This window comes from Ursus americanus, chromosome 3, assembly GCF_024610735.1.
Source record: "Ursus americanus isolate L20-20 chromosome 3, mUrsAme1.1.p, whole genome shotgun sequence".
Taxonomy (NCBI): Eukaryota; Metazoa; Chordata; class Mammalia; order Carnivora; family Ursidae; genus Ursus; species Ursus americanus.
In genome coordinates this window covers 72,503,709-72,525,636 of record NC_142129.1, presented here as the reverse complement: position 1 = coordinate 72,525,636, position 21,928 = coordinate 72,503,709, and the positions used below count along the sequence as shown (strand labels likewise).

Genomic DNA, 21,928 nt, shown 5'->3' with positions numbered 1-21,928 from the left:
TGATTCAAATTATGTTCCTCATACTTTTTATAATACAAATCCGTGGAAGCAGATTTTACTCTTATAAATCACATATGCATATATATATAGTGATGATTTCGCATAGAGTCTAAACGAAAATCGAATTTTCTTGTACACTCACAAAACAAGGAGAATTGATCATTGTCTTGGAAATGTCCACCAAATAATAGAATTTTCTCTGGGACTTTAGAAATAGGTCAATCTAATGAAAAAGAAAAGACACATTGAAATGCAGAACATGTTCTTCTTGAAAAGATTGATGTATTAAATATTTATGCAAACACATTAAATTGGCAAGTGTATGAAAACATTATTACATATTTATCACCTTCACATCTCATCATTTTGAAAAGAACTTCTTTCCTATAAAACTAAAATGGATGACTCTAAGTTTTCTAAAGTCACATTTTTCAAACTTCATAACATGGAATGGTTTGTTTTTCAGAGTTTATATTAATTCTCATAAATAACAAAATTAATGCTGAAACTAGAAAAGACTAATAATTTATTCAAGATAGGAGCAGTCAAGCCCTGTTTCATCATTAGCCTTTCTCCACAACCCTGAACTGGGGCCTCCAAATATGAAAGATGCTTCCTAAGAGTGAATATTCACTGTGAGAAATAAATGAGCTCTTTTAGGTTACAGAGTCATTTAGCTAGCAACTGGTTCTGTGGCAAAAGCCAAATGTCGTAAGGGAATTAATGCATTTCTAAAGTACCTAACTTCTAGAGGGTAATAAATCCTGATGGAGTCCAAAATTTTATGGTCTTTGGAAAGTGTTATTTAAATTAAAATTTAAATTGACTGCACTTCTCATTAAAAGCCAGAAAGTTGAAATGATTTTATATAGGCTCTAAAAATATTCCTGTTTAATATAAACTGCCTTATTATGATGATATGGTGTTCTGTATTCAAAGCTCTCTTTCTGCCTCTTCACTCCTACTTCTTATTCCTGCTGAGCTCCTTTCCCTGTCTCTTATGACTTTTCCTTACCTCATTGTTGGTTTGATCTTTATCACACTTCTATTTACTATTTTATTTATTATTTTACTCCTGAATTGTACTACCTTTTCATCCCTCCTCCCATTTCTAGAAGCTTCTGTTAGACTTTACGGTTCTCTTCTGCTTGCCTCTCTTACCGTTTTCATCTTTCCTCCCCTCTTTGATGTTTCAAAGACCACCATTTTAATTCATTACTCTTCCTCACGTGGTGTCCTCATGATCTCTCTGTGCTTTGATTGTTTGTTCACGGTATCAGTCCTGCTGTGGGGTAGCACATTGTTGGTGTTGACTCCATTGAATTGAACTTGACTATTCCTACCATATACCATAGTAAGAAAAATCTGCATCATAACATGGGAAGGGATGGAGGAGGAAGAGAGAGAAAGAGAAGGTCAGAACTGGGGCCATAAGTGCTTGGTTTTGAAAGAAACTTGTAATATAATTCTTGCTGAAATTGACCTTGACCTTCCCTTCTGTCTTTGTGTGGCTGTTCTATACTCCTCCAGCACCCAGCAGTTCTGCGGTCATTTCTACTTGACTGTCTAAATACACTCCCTGGATCCAGTGCCTTGCTATGAAAGGTCGCCTGCCTCCTCCAGGTCCTTGCAGGTTGTGAGGTTTTTATTTTCCTGCTCACTACTCATTACTGTTCCCATGCTGCTGAATTCTGGGGCCCTTCTTTGTTTCTCGCCTTCCCTGTGCTGCTCTCTCCCTACCCTGCTTCTCCGTGGCACATAGGACAAACCCGGCTCGCTCCATCTGCACAGCACCATTCTTCTAAGAAGGTGGGATGAAGGATGGGGATTAAGCCAGAGAACAGCACAGCATAGATAACAACATCACAGTGAAACCAAGTCTGGCAGCTTCTTGGTCTTACCCACCTTAGTCCTGCTGGCCACTTTGTGCCAGATTATTCCCTATCTGGAGATTTCCCCCCATATCTTCCTCTTCTCCGCATGCAGGAACCCCAAGCACGTTCTCCCATGATCAGGAGAATAGTCTATATTCTTGCTACTTTATTACACAGAGTGACTTCTTTCATTTTGTCTAACCACTCTGGATTAGCTCCCCATGGCTGCTATAAGAATGCCATAAACCGTGAGGCTTAAAGCAAGAGAAATTTATTCTCTCACAGTTCTTGAAACCAGAAGTCTGAAATCAGGGTGTCGGCAAGGCCACGCTTCCTCCAAGGCTCCAGGGGAAATTCCTTTCCTTGCCTCTTCTGAGCTTCTGATGGATCTGGGTGTTTCTGGGTTTGTGGCTGCATCAGTGTGATCTCTGCCTCCTTCGTCATGCAGCCTGCTCTTCTCTGCGTCTTCTCTTCTGTCTCTCATACGGAGACTGTCATTGGATATAGGACACACTAGGGGGTCCGGGATGATGAACTCATCTCAAGATTCTTAACTTAATTACATCTACAAAGATGCTTTGTCTGAATAAGGAAATATTCACAGGCTCCAGGAATTAAGATACAGTCTTATTGGGGGGCAGAGGGGAATCTGTCATTCAACTACCGGTTTTCTCAGCTTTCACAAAGAGAGACAATGAAAGTATTTTCCCACTTCACTTTAAAGGGCAAAAGTAATTCTGTCGCTTCAGAATAATTCTGTAGTACTTCTAGGGCTTTTAGAGGAAATTACAGTTAGTTTTTAAATGATACTTCTCTTCTCATTAAAAGACCCAACCCATTAAAAATGGTTAAAATAATGTAACATTTTAAATATGGAAAAATTAGGGGCATGTAATGTGGCTTAGTTGGTTAAACTTCTGCCTTCGGCTCAGGTCCTGATCTCAGGGTCCTGGGTTGGAGCCCCACATGGGGCTCCCTGCTCAGCAGAGAGCCTGCTTCTCCCTCTGCCTCTGTGCCCCTGCCTCCTTTCTCTCTCAAATAAATAAATAAAATCTTTGAAAATAAATAAGTAAATGAAAATTATTACAGAAACTTAAAATTTGTATCTATTTACATGAATGTCTTTATGTCTTTGTGTATATACATGACTATGTAAAAATACATATTTGTAATCATGATGGATTTACAATTGTCTTTACTGTGCTTAGTTTTAACATCTGACATTTTAACAAATTTTTTTAACATTTTAACAAACCTGTTTAACATTTTAACAATTTTTTTTAAATTTACAATTTTTTGTTTTTTTATTTTAATTATTTAAGAAATGCTTTGTCATTGTAGAAAACACAAACTTTTTTTTACAAAAAGAAAAATTAATTGCCTGATTTTACCAGACCAAAAAAACAACCAGTTTGGGAACATATCCTTATTTTTCTCATGTGACTATATCCATATGTATATGTGAATCCATATTCCTGCAACTACATCCATATTTATTTATAGTTTTGATTATAACAAATCTTGAACCATACCATATTATCCTATACTTGACTTTTTCATTTCTCCAATAATAGTATGTTGCAGTTTTCATTTTCCATTACTTTATGCTAGTATCATTATTCTATATAGTATATATGTCTATGTAGTGCATCATTGTTTTGATCTATAAACTATTATCATTGGAGATTATTTTCACTATTAAAATGGGCACCATTAATGAACATACTTTGTCATACATCGTTATAAAAGTGTATCATTAGTTCTTCAGGATTATAACTCAAAGGCGAATTTGCTGGTTCAGAAAATGCATATGCTGTAGCAGACAGTGCCAGGCATCTCCTAGATCTCTGTTCTCGACTTCCTAGGAACCAGGAAGTTCATTTCCCAGCCTCACCTACAGCTGCATGTGGCCACATAACTGAGCTCTAGCCAGTGGCATAAAAGAATGGGACTCATTTGTGCCATCGCTGGGCTAAGATCATTAACAAGCAAATCTACTTCATCCAAGTCCTCTTTCCTCTGGGCTGCCAGAGAGGAAGAGGTCTGAAGGGCAGAAGAAACCGGTGCCCCTTAGGGAGGGAGCTACCTTTCACTGGGCCAGGAACATCCATCTCAGGCGTTAGTGGACTGAAGAATACTGGTTTTGAGCTATGATACATTTTAGGGTCTTTTAATAAATGCTGTTTTATGGTAAGTAATAACACTTGTTTTTAGAAGCATTGATACGTTCTGTTAAAGTACATTTCTCAGAGTCTAAGCAGTGAGGATATTCCTGCTGCTTTCTTTTTCTTTTGTTTTTAAAAACATTTTTTATTGGAGTGTAGTTGGCGCACAATGTTACATTAGTTTCAGGTGTATAACATAGTGATTTGACAGGTTTATACATTATGCTATGCTCACTACAAGTGTAGCTACTATCTGTCACCATGCAACCCTGTTGCAGTATCATTGACGGTGTTCCTTATACTGTGCCTTTTATTCCCATGACTTATTCATTCCATTAGGGGGAGTCTGTATCTCCCACTGCCCTTCACCCATGTTGCCCACCACACACCCCTTCCTGGCAACCATCAGTTTTGCTTACAGGACTGATTCTGCTTTTTGTGTGTTTGTTTATTTGTGGCTTTTTGTTTGTTTTTGATTCCACATATGCTTTCTAAATAAGATTATACTCAAATGTTTACAGTCAATTTTGATATTTACTAGAAAGGATCTGCTAATAATTTCTAGAGGTTCTCCTACATTAATTCTTCAACATGACCATTTCGATCATGTTGCAGATTTTCCTAAAAAGTCTTAAGGAAGATAGTTAAGGCTGCAGCAGATGTAAAATAGGTAATTGTAGCATTCTTCATCAGTAAACCTTATATATACTTCTAATTATTTATTGTTATGTTGCTGTTAGACACTGTTTTATATGTAGAGATTTTCAAAGTTAAATTATTTCTTACAGGAATTTCTTGGAAATGTGGGAATTCAGAGAAAAGGTAGCAATAAATCTACAATTGTTCTTACAGATTGTAGTTTGCCTCTCGTAAAGAAAGTATACAGACCCTCTCATCAGAATAAGCCAGTTTGACCCCAAAGTCACTATCATTATGTTTTGATATTAACATTAGTTTTTTTTTTAAAGGTTTATTTATGTGTTTATTTGTCAGAGAGAGACAGAGAGAGAGAGTGCACAAGCAGGGGGAGTGGCAGGCAGAGGGAGAAGCAGGCTCCCCACTGAGCAAGGAGACCTATGTGGGACTTGATCCCAGGTCTCTGGGATCATGACCTGCACTGAACCGGCAGACACTCAACCGACTAAGTCACCCAGGTGTCCCTAGTTTTTTTCATTATAGAGAAAATAGATGTTAATTTTAATTTACTTGCATTTCTTCTGTATCAAAATTGAAGTTTATATGAGCTTCTAAGTGAGTTCCTTTAATGTAAATCATTTATTATCTTTGTTCACTTATCTGTCAGGGTCTTGATTTGAATAAATTGTATATATTATAGGCAGATCATCCTTCTGGTGATCTGTACTTAATTAAATTTTCTAAGACTTGTTTTTACTTAATTCAATAATCTGTCAGGAACTAGATTGATGTAGACTGTGTGAGTTGTGTATCTAAATTAATTTTTCCACAAATTCTAATTAATTTTCTCATTTATTTATTAATGAATATTCTCTTCTCTCTAATTTCCGGATGTTTCCTATGTCAAATACAAATGTTTTGTTAAAGCTTTTTTCAGACATTTTCACTATGTTCTATTTATCTTCATACTTATTTTTGTTCTACTAGCATACTGTTTTGATTATCACTGTTTTAAAATGTGACTTGGTATTTGATTGGGTTGGCAGTCCTGCCACACAGTTTTTCTACTAAAAATATTTTTGATAATCTCTTTTCTTTTCTTTTTTTTTTCTTTTTTAAAAAAAAGTTTTGTTAAATGGCAGGAAAACAATTGGGAACTATTTTATTTAGTGGGCATTGTACCAACTTCACAGAACAACATATGTAAAAGCACCTTTTAAAAGATATTAGTCATTAGATCACTATTTCCATTATAGAGGAATCATAAAATATTCAAGGAGTATTTTGCTTAACAACAGGTTTGTTTTTTTTTTACTGATGTATAATTGGCATAACATTATATGTTTCAGATGTATGACCTAACGATTTTATATTTGTACATGTTGCAAAATGATCCCAGTAAGTTCAGATGGCATCCATCATCATACATAGTTAAAAATTATTTTTCTGTGATGAGAATTTTCAAGATCTGTTCTTCTTACTACTTTCAAATACGCAATACAGTATTATTAACTATAGTCCCTCCCCATGACTTAATCATTTCATAATTGGAAATTTGTACTTTTGACCCCCTTCTCCCATTTCGCCCACCCCCCCTCCCCCACCTCAAGCAACCACCAGTCTGTTCTCTGTACCCATGAGCTTGATAGTCTTTGTTTTGTTTTTGAAAAATACGTATTTTTAAAATGAAGACTAAGAAACATGATTATTGCTTAAGATAAAATTAAAATAAATAGTACTATATGAAAGGCTCTCCTTTATTTTTAAATTCAAATACACATACACGTGGCAGGGATTTTGCCTTCCTTGAAATATCACCAGATATATGCCTATCATCCCTGATAACTTCTTTGCTTATATTCTGCATTTCCTTTATATGGAAGTCCAGAAACATTCAAGATTTGATACGATATCTTACAAAGCTCAAGGGTTAAAACATGAAATATTTGATATTGCAAGAGGTCAGGAAATGCAGCTTTTTTTTTTTTTTTTGGAGAACTGGAACTATATTTATATCTGGAAGTTAATTAGATATTATGCCTTATAACCAATATGGTCTAATTCATAATGAAAGTATTTTATGAAAAAATAAAGATTAAAATTTTCATTAAGACCTTTTTGTGTTGGCAGTTTGCCTGTGCAGTTGATTTGCATAAAGCGTGATTAATGATAACTAAAGAAATAGTCTAACAGGTAGAAGAAGATGAAAAATTATCCTAATGAAAGAACATTTTATGGGGTAAGCATTTCAACAACAGAAACCCCGATTCAACGGAAGTTTGTGACATGACATAACTATGTGAAATGGTAATAAGCTAAACTTATTAGCCAATGTTCATTAGTTTGATTTGTTTACCTGTGGCATGAGTTTTCTTAGACAAAGGCACACAGTTCTGTTTCTTTCTAAAAACTGCACAAAGTCACAGGCGAATATCTAGTTCAGCACAATTTGACAGCACAAGTGCAAACATTACTAACCAATTCATCTGTGAATAATGGAAAATGTGGAAATAAACATAGTAAAAACCTATGTCTTCTGGCATATTATTCAGTTGTTAGACTACATTCTCATGGACACATTTGAGAAGACCAGATCCATTTTACAACTCACACAGGACTTTTTATGTGGCTTATGACAAACTGCTTTCATATATCCTCCATATAATATAAGACATGAGAGCCCCAGGTCATGTGATATGAATGATCAATATATGAGTTTATATTTGGAATACAAAATATAATAAATACTATTAATGCAAAATACTATTAATAAAATATGGAACTTATATGTGGAAAGAATGCATTGTAGAGCTCATTTATTTCAACTATAGTTCTTGACACAAGGTATAGTAGTTCAATACAATCCTTATTCTGGTTGAGTGACTATGGATTTTTTATAATTATGGGAAGAAAGCTGTGACATATTTAGCATTTTTTTCCCACTGGTAATAAGGGTGGGCTTCATGGACCACAGGTCCCCCACTGTGAAGGGCCCCACACTTGGTTTAATGTTCTGGCAATAATAATACCAGAATACTAGTAATATTTGAACAAGAGTTCCCTCCTTTTCATTTTGCCCTGGGCCCTGCAAATTATGGAGCTGTCCTGCCTGTAACCAAATACTGTATCCAAGACTCTCTTGTATTAAGATTATCAGTTACCTTTAATCCAAATCTTCAGTCCTCTGCAAAAATGTATGATTTATTATTCCTTCTTTCTTATTCTTAAGCTTCACAAACAGAAATTATCAAGAGTGAGGCTGGCTTGGTTTTCTACTGGTCTTATGACTTTTAATTTTTTTTCTTAATGAAATATAATTTTTTTTACAGTTTTTAATTTAAATTTCAGTTAGGGGGTGCCTAGATGGCTCAGTCTGTTAAGCGGCTGCCTTTGGCTCAGGTCCTGGGATCGAGCCCCGCATCGGGTTCCCTGCTCAGTGGGAAGCCTGCTTCTCCCTCTCACTCTCCCTATGTGCTCGCTCTCTCTCTCAAATAAATAAAATCTTAAAACAAGATAAAAGAAACTCCAGTGAGTTAACATACAGTGTAATAATGGTTTCAGGTGTACAATTTAGAGATTCCACACTTACAACACCTGGTGCTCATCACAGCAAGTGTGCTCCTTAATCCCCATCACTTATTTTAGATTAGGACTCCTGCAGATTTTTCCTTTTAGAAACTACGTGAGTGCTGTTGCAACTGCAAGCCGTATTACATAATCTCATATTAACCTCCCCAAACAGAAAAAAATACGTAAGTACTCTTATAGACTTCACCAAATTTAGTGACCATTACTATTTTACAGCATTTTTTGTCCTCTCTATATATTCATACACACACATACATTTTTCTTATGAATCATTTGAAAATAAGTCACAGACATTTTGTCATTTCACCCTGAAATGATTCAGCTTGTGTCTCCTGTATAACCTAGGTACCATCCAAGATATTTTAACTTGATACAATAATATTATCTGATATTATTCCAATTGAAATTTCTCTTATCAGTCTGGAGTATCTTTTACAGATTTTGTAAAACCTAGCATCCATTCCAGAATCATGCATTACATTTGGTTCTCATGCTTCTAATTTAACAAAAACATCTGTATTTGCTATTTTTCCTCCGGAGGATTTCAAGCTTGATGAAAGCAGGAGCCCCCTGTGACTTATCTTTCTTTGATCCTCCAAGGAGGCTGAGTGATAGAGGATAAAAGGCAATGTGGTGTAAAGAGTCTAGACTTAGGCTCATGTGCGTGAATCCTAGCTCTACCATTTCATTCTGTGACCTTAAATATTCTCTTTAAATTTTCTGAGCCTCACTCTTCTTCTTTCTAAAAAAATAGCCATATTACCTACATTAAAGCGATTGTTGTAGAGAGGAAATGATAGAACAAATGTAAAATACCTGGCATGAGGATGGTACTCCGTAACTATTTCCTCTTTCCATCCTTCCCTCAATTTGTACTGATAGTGAGTTTTTGCTATTTTTTTTTCAATATGCAGAGCGAGATTGAGAGGAAGAAAAAAACCCAGAAATGTTCTGTCTGCTGGTCTTGAAAACCTTTTTGTCTTGTATCATCTCCAAAGTGATAAGAACAGATTTTTATAGTATTTCAAGTATGTCAAGATTCATTTTAAATTTGAAGGGTACACACAGTAAGGTTGTATTTTTAAAGTGTGGCCCCTGGAAATCAGAAAGAATAGAGTTTAGAAAAGGCAACTTATGTTTAAATAAATGGTTCCTGCACTTGAATGTGACATGGCAAAATTCCAGAAAAAGCTGGCAGAGAGTCTCAGCTACAACAAATTGCCCTCCCATCCTTCCAGACTCTTCTGAGATTCTGAGCATCAAAAGACATGGTGATGACCACATTTCTTGGCATTTGCTAGAAGCAAGGTTCTCTTCTCTCTCCACAGCTTTGTCAAACTGGACCATAGTTTTAGAACTATGGAAATAACACCAAAATGCTGCAGAAACCGCAGGGACTCTGGTTTCCCTTTCTTTTGATTCCATCATCTGAAGTCTTTTTCTACCTCCTGGGCTTCTGGGACTCTTCCTTGAGGAGGAGGAGTGTGGAACAGGACTGGGGACTTTACAGTGGGAGATATATGGACAGGCCTTGTTCGCTTGGTTATGAGTTTCAGAATTATCGTAGGAATGCTGTCTTTCTTTTGATGACTCAGGGTAACAAAGTCGGTATCAGTGGTTTCTCTCTGCTGTCGTTTTCATTAATCCAAGCTACTGAACTGACACCTTTTTTTCCACCTAAAGGCATATCTTGGCAATACTTTTTAAATAAATCTATGGGGTCAGTTTGATTTCTTATCATTTGCCCTGTATTCTCATAGTTCACAGGATAAATTTAGCTCTCTGACTTACTGGTGTCTTTTTGTAAAATTAGTTATCGAATATAAGTCTGAGAGAACCTTCCCCTAAACTGTTTTCTTGACTGTGATTAAATAATCATTCCTGTCTTTGTTATTTGATCTGCTAGGAGGCCATCCTGAAAATAGTACACCTTCTGCTTCAGGGACCACCGGATCCTTTACCCAGTCTCAACTTTGTAACCCTGTTGGGTTTATTTTAAGCGGGGGGCACATCACTATCATAGGGATTTTAAAGAAGCTGCTAAGGAAAGAATGCTCTCTCTCCTTCTCTCTCTTCACCTCCTTTTCTCCCTCCCTCCCTCCTTCCCTTCTAATCTTTCCCTCTTTCTTTTTTGGTATGGCTTTAAGCACAAATAGAACTTCACACCTGAACGTTTGTATTTGCTCTCAGATTTACCCCTGCGAAAATGCTAAAGGTCTTCAACTGTTTACCGGGACTTCCTATGCCTGTGCAGGTAAACCATGCCTGCAAGAAACTAGTTTGAAACAGTCACTCTTAGTAGAAAACATCACTAACAGTTAAGACCTAGGAAAAGAGAGACTGATAAAAGAGATCCTTGTGGTTGGGGCACCTTGGAGTCAGGCACTCAGTGATTCTGACTTCTCATTGGAGCCCTTCAGTGAGCTTGGCCCGGCTGTGGGTTGGCCAAGTCCCCGGGGTTGTGGTTGGAGTTAGAATCACATACTGATTAGAGGCAAACACAGAGCATAACTAGCTGTATTTGGAGACAAAAGCTGAGTTAGATATTGAAAAATGGTTGAAAAATGTTGCTTTTCTCTTTTTTAAATTTCAAAACTTTAAACCTCTATTAAGCTAAACACCAGGCTAAAATGGAACAGGCCTATAAAAGTGAAAAAAGGCCAGTATGAGAGAAATGGTGCAATTAGCAAACCAAATAACACAATTTAGAATGAAAGAAATTCGTTGAAGCCCTGTTTGGGAAACAAAAAGCTATATTACAATTTGTACTTTCTGAAGACTTTCTCGAAAAGTGTTTTGCTTGAGGAATTTACTTGAAAGATTTTATAGCTTTTCATAGTCCTCTTACCATGATAATTTATTTTAATGAAAGCCAGAATCACAATATATCTGTAGTCTCTTTCACGTACACATACAATGAAATCAGAAAATGCAGCGCTGTTTCTCTTGCTGGCTCTGCGGTGGTCCCTCCCGGTCAGCATGGTGCCAGCGCCTAGGTCCCCGGTTTCTGGGCTGCTCCCTTTGTTTGGCCACAGCGGGAAATATGTTGAGTGGTGCCCACACCGAGGAGGGCTCAGCTCTCGGGAGGAAGCCTTCACCCACTTCATCATGCTTCTCGGACTGGGACTGAGTATGATGAACGCTTCCCTGAAGAGCACAAGACATCGAAGTTCACCAGCTTACCTCCATTTTCACATCAGGTCCAGCCCCATTGCTGGGGAGGTGGTAACCACATTCTATTCCTAACCCTCATGTGAATCCACTTCCCCTTGGCGAGGAAGGTGAATAAAGAGAACCTGGGACTGCCGCCCAGGTACGGGGACCACAGCACTGGTGCGCATGGATCAGAAGAGCGGAGGGGACTTTAAGCTCACCTGTTTTACTTGTATCGAATGATGGCCAGTATACTGATCTTCCATCCCTTTGCTTGTGGCAGAAGAATGGCATCAATAAGTAAACTAACTACCTGTCACAGGAGAGGAAACCCCAAGAAACAAAGAAAAAACCCTCCAGAGAGCCAGGCAGTGGGAGACTAGCTCTCTTTCCAGTTTGTGTGACTTGCCTATTTTTAAGCTTTCCTGGGCCCTATATCTCCATTCGCAAAATGAGAGGGATTTTTTGTAACCTACATTGAGGCTGTGAGCAAATCATATGATGAATATTATTTGTCCCTCAGGATCCAACTTTTTTCCCCTTCCCTTACTAATCCCCAAAGGTAACCACTAAGCTGACTTCCAACATCATAAATTAGTTTTTGCCAGTGTTTGAATTTATATAAATAGCATCGTACATTAGATACTTCTTTGGTTTGGCTGCTTTTGTTCAACTGGATGTCTATGAGATTCACTCATTTTCTTTTGTGTAGCAGTTTGCTTATTTTTACTCCTATATTATATTCTACTGTATGAACATACCACAATTTTTATCTATTCCACTGTTGATGAATATTTGGGTTGTTTCCTTTTGGGGGCTATAATGAATGAATTCTTCAATGAAAGTCCTCGATTGTATATTTTGGTGATATATGTATACGTGCCATGGAATTACTAGTTGTAGGTTATATGAACACTCAACTCTAGAAGATGTTACCAACAGTTTTCTAGAGTTGTATTAATTTCAGCATATAATATGTTAAAGTTACACTTATTCCTTAGCCTTGCCAATTCTTGGTACTGGGGGTCTCTTCAATTTTAGCCATTCGGGTGGACGTGTCCTAGTATCTCACTGAATCTTCAGTATACAACTCAAAGAATTTTTACACACACATTTGCACACACATAATCACTTGCCAGATCAAGACATCATTGGCAAGACTCAAGAAGGCTCTCTCATATCCATTCTCAGGGAATATACTCCACCCAAGAAACAACCACTATCTGACTTCCACCGTAGACTACTTCTGCCTGTTCCTGAATTTAATATAAATGGAATCAGACAATTTCTAGTCACTGGCCTCTCAATTCATTTGCTCATTTTTATGCCTGTAATATTAATCAGTATTATTATACACAGCAATCACTTTTCCTTTTATGTTGCAGTGTAATACTCCTTTTAATGAATATGTTTTAATTTTGCTTCTCTGTTCTCTTGCTGATGAACATTTGCATTGTTGTATTTTTTGGCCATTAGGAATAAAGCAGCTGTAAATACTCCTGTGTCTTCGGTGAATGTAAGTACTCATTTCTCATTGGTGTTTACCTAGGAATAAGATTGCTAGGTCATAGAATAGGTTTAGCTTTAATAAATATTGCTAAATAGTTTCCCGAATGGGTTTCTCCAATTTAAACTCTTATCAGCAATGTAAGATAAGTCCAGATTCTTGCCACCATTGTATACTTTAGGTTTGTTAAATTTTAGTCATTCTGGAGGGTGTATAGTGGTACGTCATTGCTGTTTTTAAATTGAATTTCTCTGATGAGTAATTATATTGAATATTTTTTCTTATGTTTATTGACTATATCAATACCTTCCTTGGTGAAGTGTCTCTGAAGTCCCTCTCTTGTTTTTTTTAATTATTGACTTATATGAGTTCTTTATCTATTGTAGATGGGAGTTCTTTACTGTATCTCTGTATTGTCTTTTCCTATTTGCCTTTCACTCATAATATGGTGCTCTTGTTGAAAATTCTCATAGTATTGAAAAAATATATTCTTTTAGTTGCCAATTTTTATATACTAGGAGATTTTATATGAAAATATGGATCTCAGATTTCTTTTAAAATACTACAAGGATTCTGCAACATCCTGCTTGAGATGTCATATACCTAAGGCTCTATAGGAGCTGCCCACATGAGATGCCCACCATGGTCCCTATTGTTTTCTACACCAACACAATTCACAGTTTCACATTACCAGCCTGGTCCTATAGGCATCCAATATGGGATCATGCTCTAAGATATTTTCCATTTTTAAAGCCCGAGTTCTGCTAACCAGACCTCTTTTGGCTTGATAGACTTAAACAGTGTGAGGGATAACAAATGTCTTTTGGGGGTCATTCCTTAACAACACCAAATCTCTGGCCACCAAATAATAAATACTTTAGTGCAATTGGGTACATAGGTTCTATCATAGTTTTTCAAGAATCAGAATACAATGCATGCAATTTGGGAGAAGTGGAGTTCAAACAGTGTTTAATAATAGTGGCATTATTTTAGTTTAAGTAGAAAAATTAGTGGAATTTGACCAAATGTGTCTTAGACCTAAAAAAACAAAAATATTGCAACCACATTTCAGAATTTCTTGTGTGTGTGTGTGTGTGTGCATATGTACACACACAATATACTCCTATGGAAATAACTGTGGTAATTAATAGGTTAAAATAGAAAACACTTATTCATTTACTTCCTATTTACCAATTAAGAGCTTCTCTATTCACAAGGTATTGCTCTAAGTGTTAGAACCACAGAGTGGACAAAATAGAGGAGTTGCCTGTTTTTATAGTTGTCATTCAAGAATGAGAAATAATCAGTACCTGGATACACAATAAAATATTAAAATATATAAAAGCTTAACATGTTAAAAATAGGTTCTTACAGTAATCAAAATGGTGTAGTATTGGTGAAAGGATAGACAAATAGTTCAGTGGAACAGACTAGAAATCCCAGAAATAGACCTATGCAAAAACAGCCAACAAATCTTTGAAAAAGGAGCACAAATAATTCAGTTCATTTTTTTTTTAAGATTTTATTTATTTATTTGACAGAGACAGAGACAGCCAGCGAGAGGGGGAACACAAGCAGGGGGAGTGGGAGAGGAAGAAGCAGGCTCCTAGCAGAGGAGCCCGATGTGGGGCTCGATCCCATAATGCCGGGATCACGCCCTGAGCTGAAGACAGACGCTTAACCGCTGTGCCACCCAGGCGCCCCAATTCAGTTCTTTTCAACAACTAGTGCTGGAACAACTGCAAAAAAGAAAAAAATGAATCTAGACAAAGACCTTACATCTTTCACAAAAATTAACTCAAAATGGATCATGGACCTAAATGTAAAGTCTAAAACCATAACACTCCTGGAAGATAACGTGGCAGAAAATGTAGGTGACTTCAGGTTTGGTGGTGACTTTTTAGGTACAACATTGAAAGCACAATCCATGAAAAAAAATAAATTGGACAATATTAAAATTAAAAATTTCTGGGGCACCTGAGTAGCTCAGCTGTTAAGCGTCTGCCTTTGGCTCAGGTCATGATCCCAGGGTCCTGGGATCAAGCCCTGCATCAGGCTCCCTGCTCAGCAGGAAGCCTGCTTTTCCTTCTGACACTCCCCCTGCTTGTGTTCCCTCTCTTGCCGCTCTCTCTCTCTCAAATAAATAAATAAAATCTTTAAAAAAAAATTAAAAACTTCTGCTCTGCCAAAGACACTGGTAAGAAATGACAAGAAAAGCCACATATTGGGAGAAAACATTTGCAAGCGTTTGATAATGGAGTGGTATCCAAAGTATACAAAGAGCTCTTAAAACTTACCAAAAAGAAAATAAGCAACCCAATTAAAAAATGGGCAAATGATGTGAACAGACACCTAACCAAAGAAAATATGCAGATGGCAAAGAAGCATATGAAAAGACGTGTCATCATATGTCATTAGAGAATTACAAATTATCTCACCACTAAACACCTGCTAGAATGGCTAAAAATATGAAACACTTGACCACCCCAGATGCTGGTGAGGACATGGAGCACCAGAAACCCTCATCCAGTTTTGGCACCAATGCTAGATGGTGCAGCACTCTGGAAGATGATTTGGCAGTTTCTTACAAAACTGAATATAAAATCCAGGGGGTTGCATTCCTTGGTATGTATCCAAAGCAGTTGAAAAGTTACGTCCACACAAAAACCTGCTCATGAGTGTTTATGGAAGCTTTATTCATAATTGCCCAAACTTGGAAGCAACCAAGATGTCCTTCAACAGGTGAGTGGATTAACAAACTGGGGCACATCCCTACAATGTGCGTGAGTTTCCTAAAGCTGCTATAGCAGAGCACAACAGGGGGTTGCTTCAACAACTAGAACCGTCATGCAGTTCTGAAGCTAGAGGTTTGAAATCAAGATGTTGGCCGAACTGGTTCCTTCTGAGCGCCGTGAGGGAGAATCTGTCCCATGTCTCTCTCCTTGCTGGCGGTCTGCTGGTGATCTTCTGCATCTTTGGCTTGTGGAAGCATCATTTCAGTATTTATGTGGCAATCTCCCTGTGCCTCTGTCTCTGTCCAAATTTTCCCTTTTTTAAAAAATAAAAATGCAGTCACATTGTACTATTGCCCACCGTAAAGAGCTCATGTTAACTTGATCATCTGCAAAGACCCTTTTTCCACATAAGGTCACATTCACAGGGCATCGGGACTTCAATATTTGGGGGCAAGAGGTACCATTCAACTCAGAATATAATAGAAAACTGTTAAAATATTCCATTATTTCAGCAATAAAAAGAAAGGAGATATTAAACCACTAAAAGACATGAAGGAAACTTAAAATGTATATTTCTAAATGAAAGAAGCCAATCAGAAAAAGCTATGTACCATATAATTCCAGTTAGATGACATTCTTGAAAAGGCAAAAACAGGGAGAGAGTAAAAAGATTGGTGGGTTTCCAGGGATTCAGGGGGATGGAGGGATGAATAAGTGGAACATAGGTGATTTTTTAGAACACTGAGACTATTCTGAATGACACTGTAATGGCAGATACATGTCATTATACATTTGTCAAAAACCCATAGAATATAGAACACAAAGAGTGATCCCTAATGTAAGCTATGGACTTTAGGTAGTAATACTGTATCAGTAATGGCTTGTCAATTCTAACACATGTACCACAACAAAAGCAAGATGTTAACAATAGGAAAAAATATGTGTACAGTGGGATGCTGAGAGATATATGGGAATGCTCTATACTTTTTGCTCAAACTTTCTGAAGCCTAAAACTTGTCTAAAAATTAAATTCTATTAACATACTTAAAAAAAAAAACATTTTCTATGGTAGAGAGATCCCAGATAGCTCCATTAGCTTGGGCAGTCAGGAAGGCCTCTCTGAGCACCCTAAGGAGCAGAGGGAGACCGGAAGGCAGTAGAAGAAAATAAGCAGAGACTGGAGTAAGCAGGGCTTTTTAAACACAGTATCATTTGGTTTTTATTCTGGGTATGATACAGTTTAACAGGTAAGTATTAGGATATGATCTGTGTTTCAAAAATATCACTCTGGGGGTGCCTGGGTGGCTTAGTCGCTTAAGCACTGACTCTTGATTTCTGCTCAGGTCGTGATCTTGGGTTGTAAGATCGAACCCCAAGTCAGCTCCATGCTGGGCATGGAGCCTCTTGAGATTCTCTCTCTCTTGTTCTCTCTCTAAAGTAAAGATAGATATAGATACAGATATATAGATATATATAGATCTATTTATCTATGTATCTATCTAGATATAGATATATCTATCTAGATATCTATATAGATATATCTATCTATATCTATATCTATATAGATATCACTCTGGCTGTTGGATGCAGAGAATATATTACACATGGAGGCAACACTGGAAGCAGGGAGGTTGGTTGGGAAAATACTGCAGTAGTCCAAGCAGGAGGTGATGATGTGATGATGGTTTGGACTAAGGTTGGGCAGCAGATGTGGAAATAAGGGGATAGACTGGGATGTGTTTGAGAAAGGTAATGGAAAAGAGGATTTCTCACTCTGTCAATCATCTGTGACAGAGCCACGAACCTGGAAATATGTGGAAATGTCAGATTGGTTACTTCTCTCCTTACAGGCTGAAATCCATGCCCTTTCCATTCACATCTCCTTCCATAGAGTGAAAACTCATCAGATCAAATATTACTTTAATATAAAGGGGCCTTCCAAAATTGTGCATGATGTTTGCTTTTCATAATGTTTGTTGTAATAGAATTTGACCTGTATCTAAGATTCATTTAACAGAGGCTTAAAGTGTTTTGCTTTCCTTTCACTTTCTCTGAAAATTTTTAATTACTGAAGTTAGAAAGAAAGTGTCTCGTTTAGCAAAGAGAGAAGTTAGTATACAACTGAGCACCTTTGTATCTATAGCAACTCTGCAAATAAGAACACTTATGTTTCTGTTAGTTAGATTGGGTACATCACATCTGAAATATAGGCCAGCAGTGATGGGGAGTTGTTGACTATGATGAAATCACACAGGTAGATATCAGTCACAACTTGGCAAGGAGAAGAAAGGAGTTGTTTTTGTTATTGTTGTGTTTTTGAAAAACTATTCTTAGAATTGGCTGAGAGTAACAAATGTTTCCATTTTTGCCTTGATATTTTAAGACAGATGACAAAGAATTAGAAAACAAAGGACCACCATAACTCACTTAAAATATAGCAAATTAACAGAAGAATTGGCATCATTTTAAAGAAGAAAGACTGCAAAAATGAAATAATTTTAAAGAAACTTAGAAAAATTACTACAGTCTTTGAAACATTACCATAAAAAGGGATTACTTTGTTTCCTGTAGGGAAACTCAAATGCACATAGGATATAGTCAAATGAAGAAGAACGTCATACTTCGAATAAACGTAATACTTTGAATAAGAAAATAATACAATAGAATGGTATATGTGAGTTGTATACTTTTTGATTACTTGTCAGCTCTTTCATTTCAGAAGAGCATACCTGATTCTTAATAATTAAGCATTATTAGGAATTACACTTGCCTAATGAAGAAGGGATAGTATCCTTGGAGCTATGAGTAACAGCATGTGATGTCTTTGATTTTTCTAGTCCATTCAAGGGTTCTTACACTTAGGACCTCAATGCTTACATTTATGAAAAGTGAAACAGTCTAGACTGAGCTGCACTATCTCCTTTTAAAAATTCTACTTGGCAAAGCTTTTTCCTGATTTTGAGATTTCACTGCTTGCAAATACCTTGTTTTCTTTGTATAGAATGTATCTAATGTCTATACATGGGTCATGTTACTCTCAGCTTCAGGTAACATTTCACAGTTCTAAGTTCAATAAACATGACATTGTTAACCACATCAGTCTTAATAGAAAGGAAAACATGGATGTGTTGTATCTATTGTCACTGCTCTGTATTTTTTTTTTATTTCAGAAGTTCTTACCAACAACATAATTAAAAAATAAACAATCCTACAATCCTACAAGATTTACATTGCACCATGTTAGTTTCAGTAATTTTCAGTTCAAAGTTTGCAAGGAATTGGCATTTTACCTTGTATAAAGACTTCTAAAAAGACTATCTGAAACCTTAAAGTGAGAAATACATCTATGTTTTTGATAAAATATTAAGGCTATAAACTATTGTAATCATGTAAACAAAAAGCCAGGTCTTTATTGGGTAGTTAAAAAAATTATATGTATTGGATTTTTTTTTTTTTTTTTTTTTTTTTTTTTTTTGCTTAAGAGTTTATGAGTTGCCTGAATAGGAAGAACTAAATTACCTGTTTTCTTTGACCTGTTTCTGTCATTTGTGAAAGGTCCTCAGGGTCAACCAGGATGCCAGTGGAGCATTGCGGGCGACAGCAGAGGAGAAAACTGGGGAGGGGCCAGGGAGCACCAGCTTTAACCTTGCATTAAGTCCAGTGCTAAGGCAAGAGGGGAAGGAGGCCACCCTTCCTCTTCTCCCCAGCACAAACCTCGCCCGGTGGGACGAGAGTGGTTGCAGAACCGCTAGGTCAGTGCAGGTTGGAGAGCGCACACTGTCTCCTGGCTCCGGAAAGGCTTCCTTCTCTTTTCAGAACACTTTTCTGCACAGGTCATTTATTCTCAGCGCAGCTCGCTCCCTCGTGGCTTTATTTACAGTAAATGATCTAACGTCGGTTAAGAAGCATCGTTGAGGGGTGATTGTTGAGCGTTGTGGATACACAAACGTCCTATACAAACCCCGAAAGATCTGCCTCTTTAAAGGCACCAAAAGACTTGTGACTGTTTCTACCTCTGGAGACACACACACATGTATGCACGTTTCGTTTCTATTCCTTATGTAAGTTTTCTATCTAAAACTTCTCTCCTCCTGCATCCATTACCTATCACAGCGCATCTAATCCTTCTGCCTTATTTGGGGCTGCACAGCTCCTCGGTACAGCCGGCTGGGGAGCTGTTGCTTCTGCGAACGCCGCCGGCAGCCGGAGTGCTGAAAAATGCTGAGGGCGGGCAGGCAGCGAAAGAGTGAAGAAAACGCTCTCCTCCTGCTCCGCTCCTCCGCCGCCGCCCTCCCCAGTCGCCCCGGGCCCCCGCCCCCAAACCCGGCTCAAAGTTGGCCCGGAGACGGGGCAAAGGGACCAGGGAGCCGGGGCGGCGGATGGCAGGATGCCGGCGCGGCGCGTCCCGCAGCCGCCAGAGCCTCCGGCCGCCGCCGCGGCAGCTGTCACCTCCTCGCGCGGCCGCCCGGCGCGCCCCTTGCCTCCAGCCGACGGCCCAGAGCGGGGGGGCTAGCCGCTCCCGCTCACAGGTCGCCGCGTCCCCAACTCCTGGTCCTCACCCCAGCCCGCGCGCCGCCGCCTGCGCCCCCGCCCCCTCCCCTGCAGCGGGGGCAGCGGTTTGGCGCTCCCCGGGACCGCCCGCCACTCTCCCGGGCCACACCGCTGCTGCTGCCGCTGCCGCTGCCGCTGCTGCTGCTGCTGCTTCTGCTGCCCGGCGACGGAGCCCACAGCCCGCAGCCCAGCCCGCGGACGCCCCCAGCCAGGAGACTGGGAGCCGCGTCTGAGCATCCCGGGGAGTGCGCTGGGTGCGAAAGCGGGGGGCGGGAGGAAAGGGGGCGGAGGAGTTCCTGATTCCCCGGCGGACCCAGGAAGTTGTCCTTAAAAAAAAAAATTATATCGCCGGCCCGCGGTTGAGCAGCCACCTCGTCAGAGCAGCATGTGGACTGGCTCGCCGGGTCCCCTAAGCGCTGTGTGGCTGCCGCTGCCGCCGCCGCCGTCAGAGCAGCCGCTGCCGGCAGCAGGAGCCCCACGCGGGGCCAGGAGCGGGGACGCGCCGCCGCGTCCCCTGCTTGCTGCTGGCCGCTTCTTCTCGGGAGGTGGCAGTCGCTGTTGCTGCTGAGCAGCCAGCCCGCATTTCCACGGCTGGTGGTCTGATGAGGAGTTGAGACTCTGCGCCTCCTGCTTGGACCCACATGGCTTGTTACCTGGTCATCAGTTCGAGACATCTCAGCAATGGGCACTACCGGGGCATTAAAGGAGTCTTCAGAGGGCCCCTCTGCAAGAACGGATCTCCCTCTCCGGTAACCTGCACACGCACACGCGCGCGCGCACACACACACACACGTTCAAAATCAAGATAAACAAAAAGAGATACTGTCCTGGTACAGTGAGTGGGTGGTGGGTATCTTACCTTACCCATGAGTATATTGTGTCTGTTTTTACAATTTATTGACAGACTGTTACACAGTTAGGGGTGTGTGTTTACATGTGTATGTTCAACACAGTCATTAGCATCTGTAGTGCTATGGATGCAAATATTTACCGAATGCAGTTAACTGCAGGGCTGTGAGGGTAGCTCCTGTGTGCTATGTCAAGTTATGAATCTACTGATTTGGGCAGTGTAGAAAGTTTGAATGGCACTTTATAACCACGCTTTGTGAAGTCATCAGTTGGGCTTAGTTAAATAATACTGCCGTTACTTTATAAGAAAATAAACTTCTTCAAGATTTTACATCAAGGTACTGGCAGATGGGAAAGGTGTTGGATGCCAGCACTTGATTAAATCTAATGCTTAACTGGGTAGGTTTCTTTAAGGAACGTCAAAGAGTCCTTTGTGGAAACATGAAGTGGAGTTTGTGGTATTAGGTACAAATGTATTTACGTGCATTTAGAGTGATCACTTAGTGCACTATTCAGTTCAGCTTACTATTTGATTTATTCAAGTATTTTTTTTATAAAATAATTTTGGCCAGACTCTAGGACTTTGGTATATTATTAATTTATTAATTGGTACATGCTATAGACTAATGTTTTACAGATTCAAATGTATTTCAAAAAATATCATGACATATTAGGAAAAAAGTTTTGGATTATTAATAAGTGACTAAGGACAAGTTTTCTAGTTTAATAGAAAAAACAGTATTTTAAGTCTGGATGATATAAAGAAAGAAAACTGAAGTTGCCTGATTTTTATTTATTTATTTTTTGTACTTTTCATCATGGTTTAATGCTCCATTAGCATGAATTATTCAAAACTGCAATATATCTTTA

At 38.7% G+C, this 21,928-nt stretch overlaps 1 long non-coding RNA gene across 1 annotated transcript in view; it reads left to right on the top strand.

Moving 5' to 3' along the window:
* The window catches only part of LOC123789326 (uncharacterized), a 433,455-nt gene extending 420,311 nt beyond the window's left edge, over positions 1-13,144 (top strand). Inside the window, exon 6 of the long non-coding RNA XR_015724030.1 lies at positions 12,893-13,144. This is a non-coding gene — a long non-coding RNA (uncharacterized LOC123789326). The remainder of the gene's footprint in view (positions 1-12,892) is intronic.
* Positions 13,145-21,928: the final 8,784 nt, after the last annotated feature.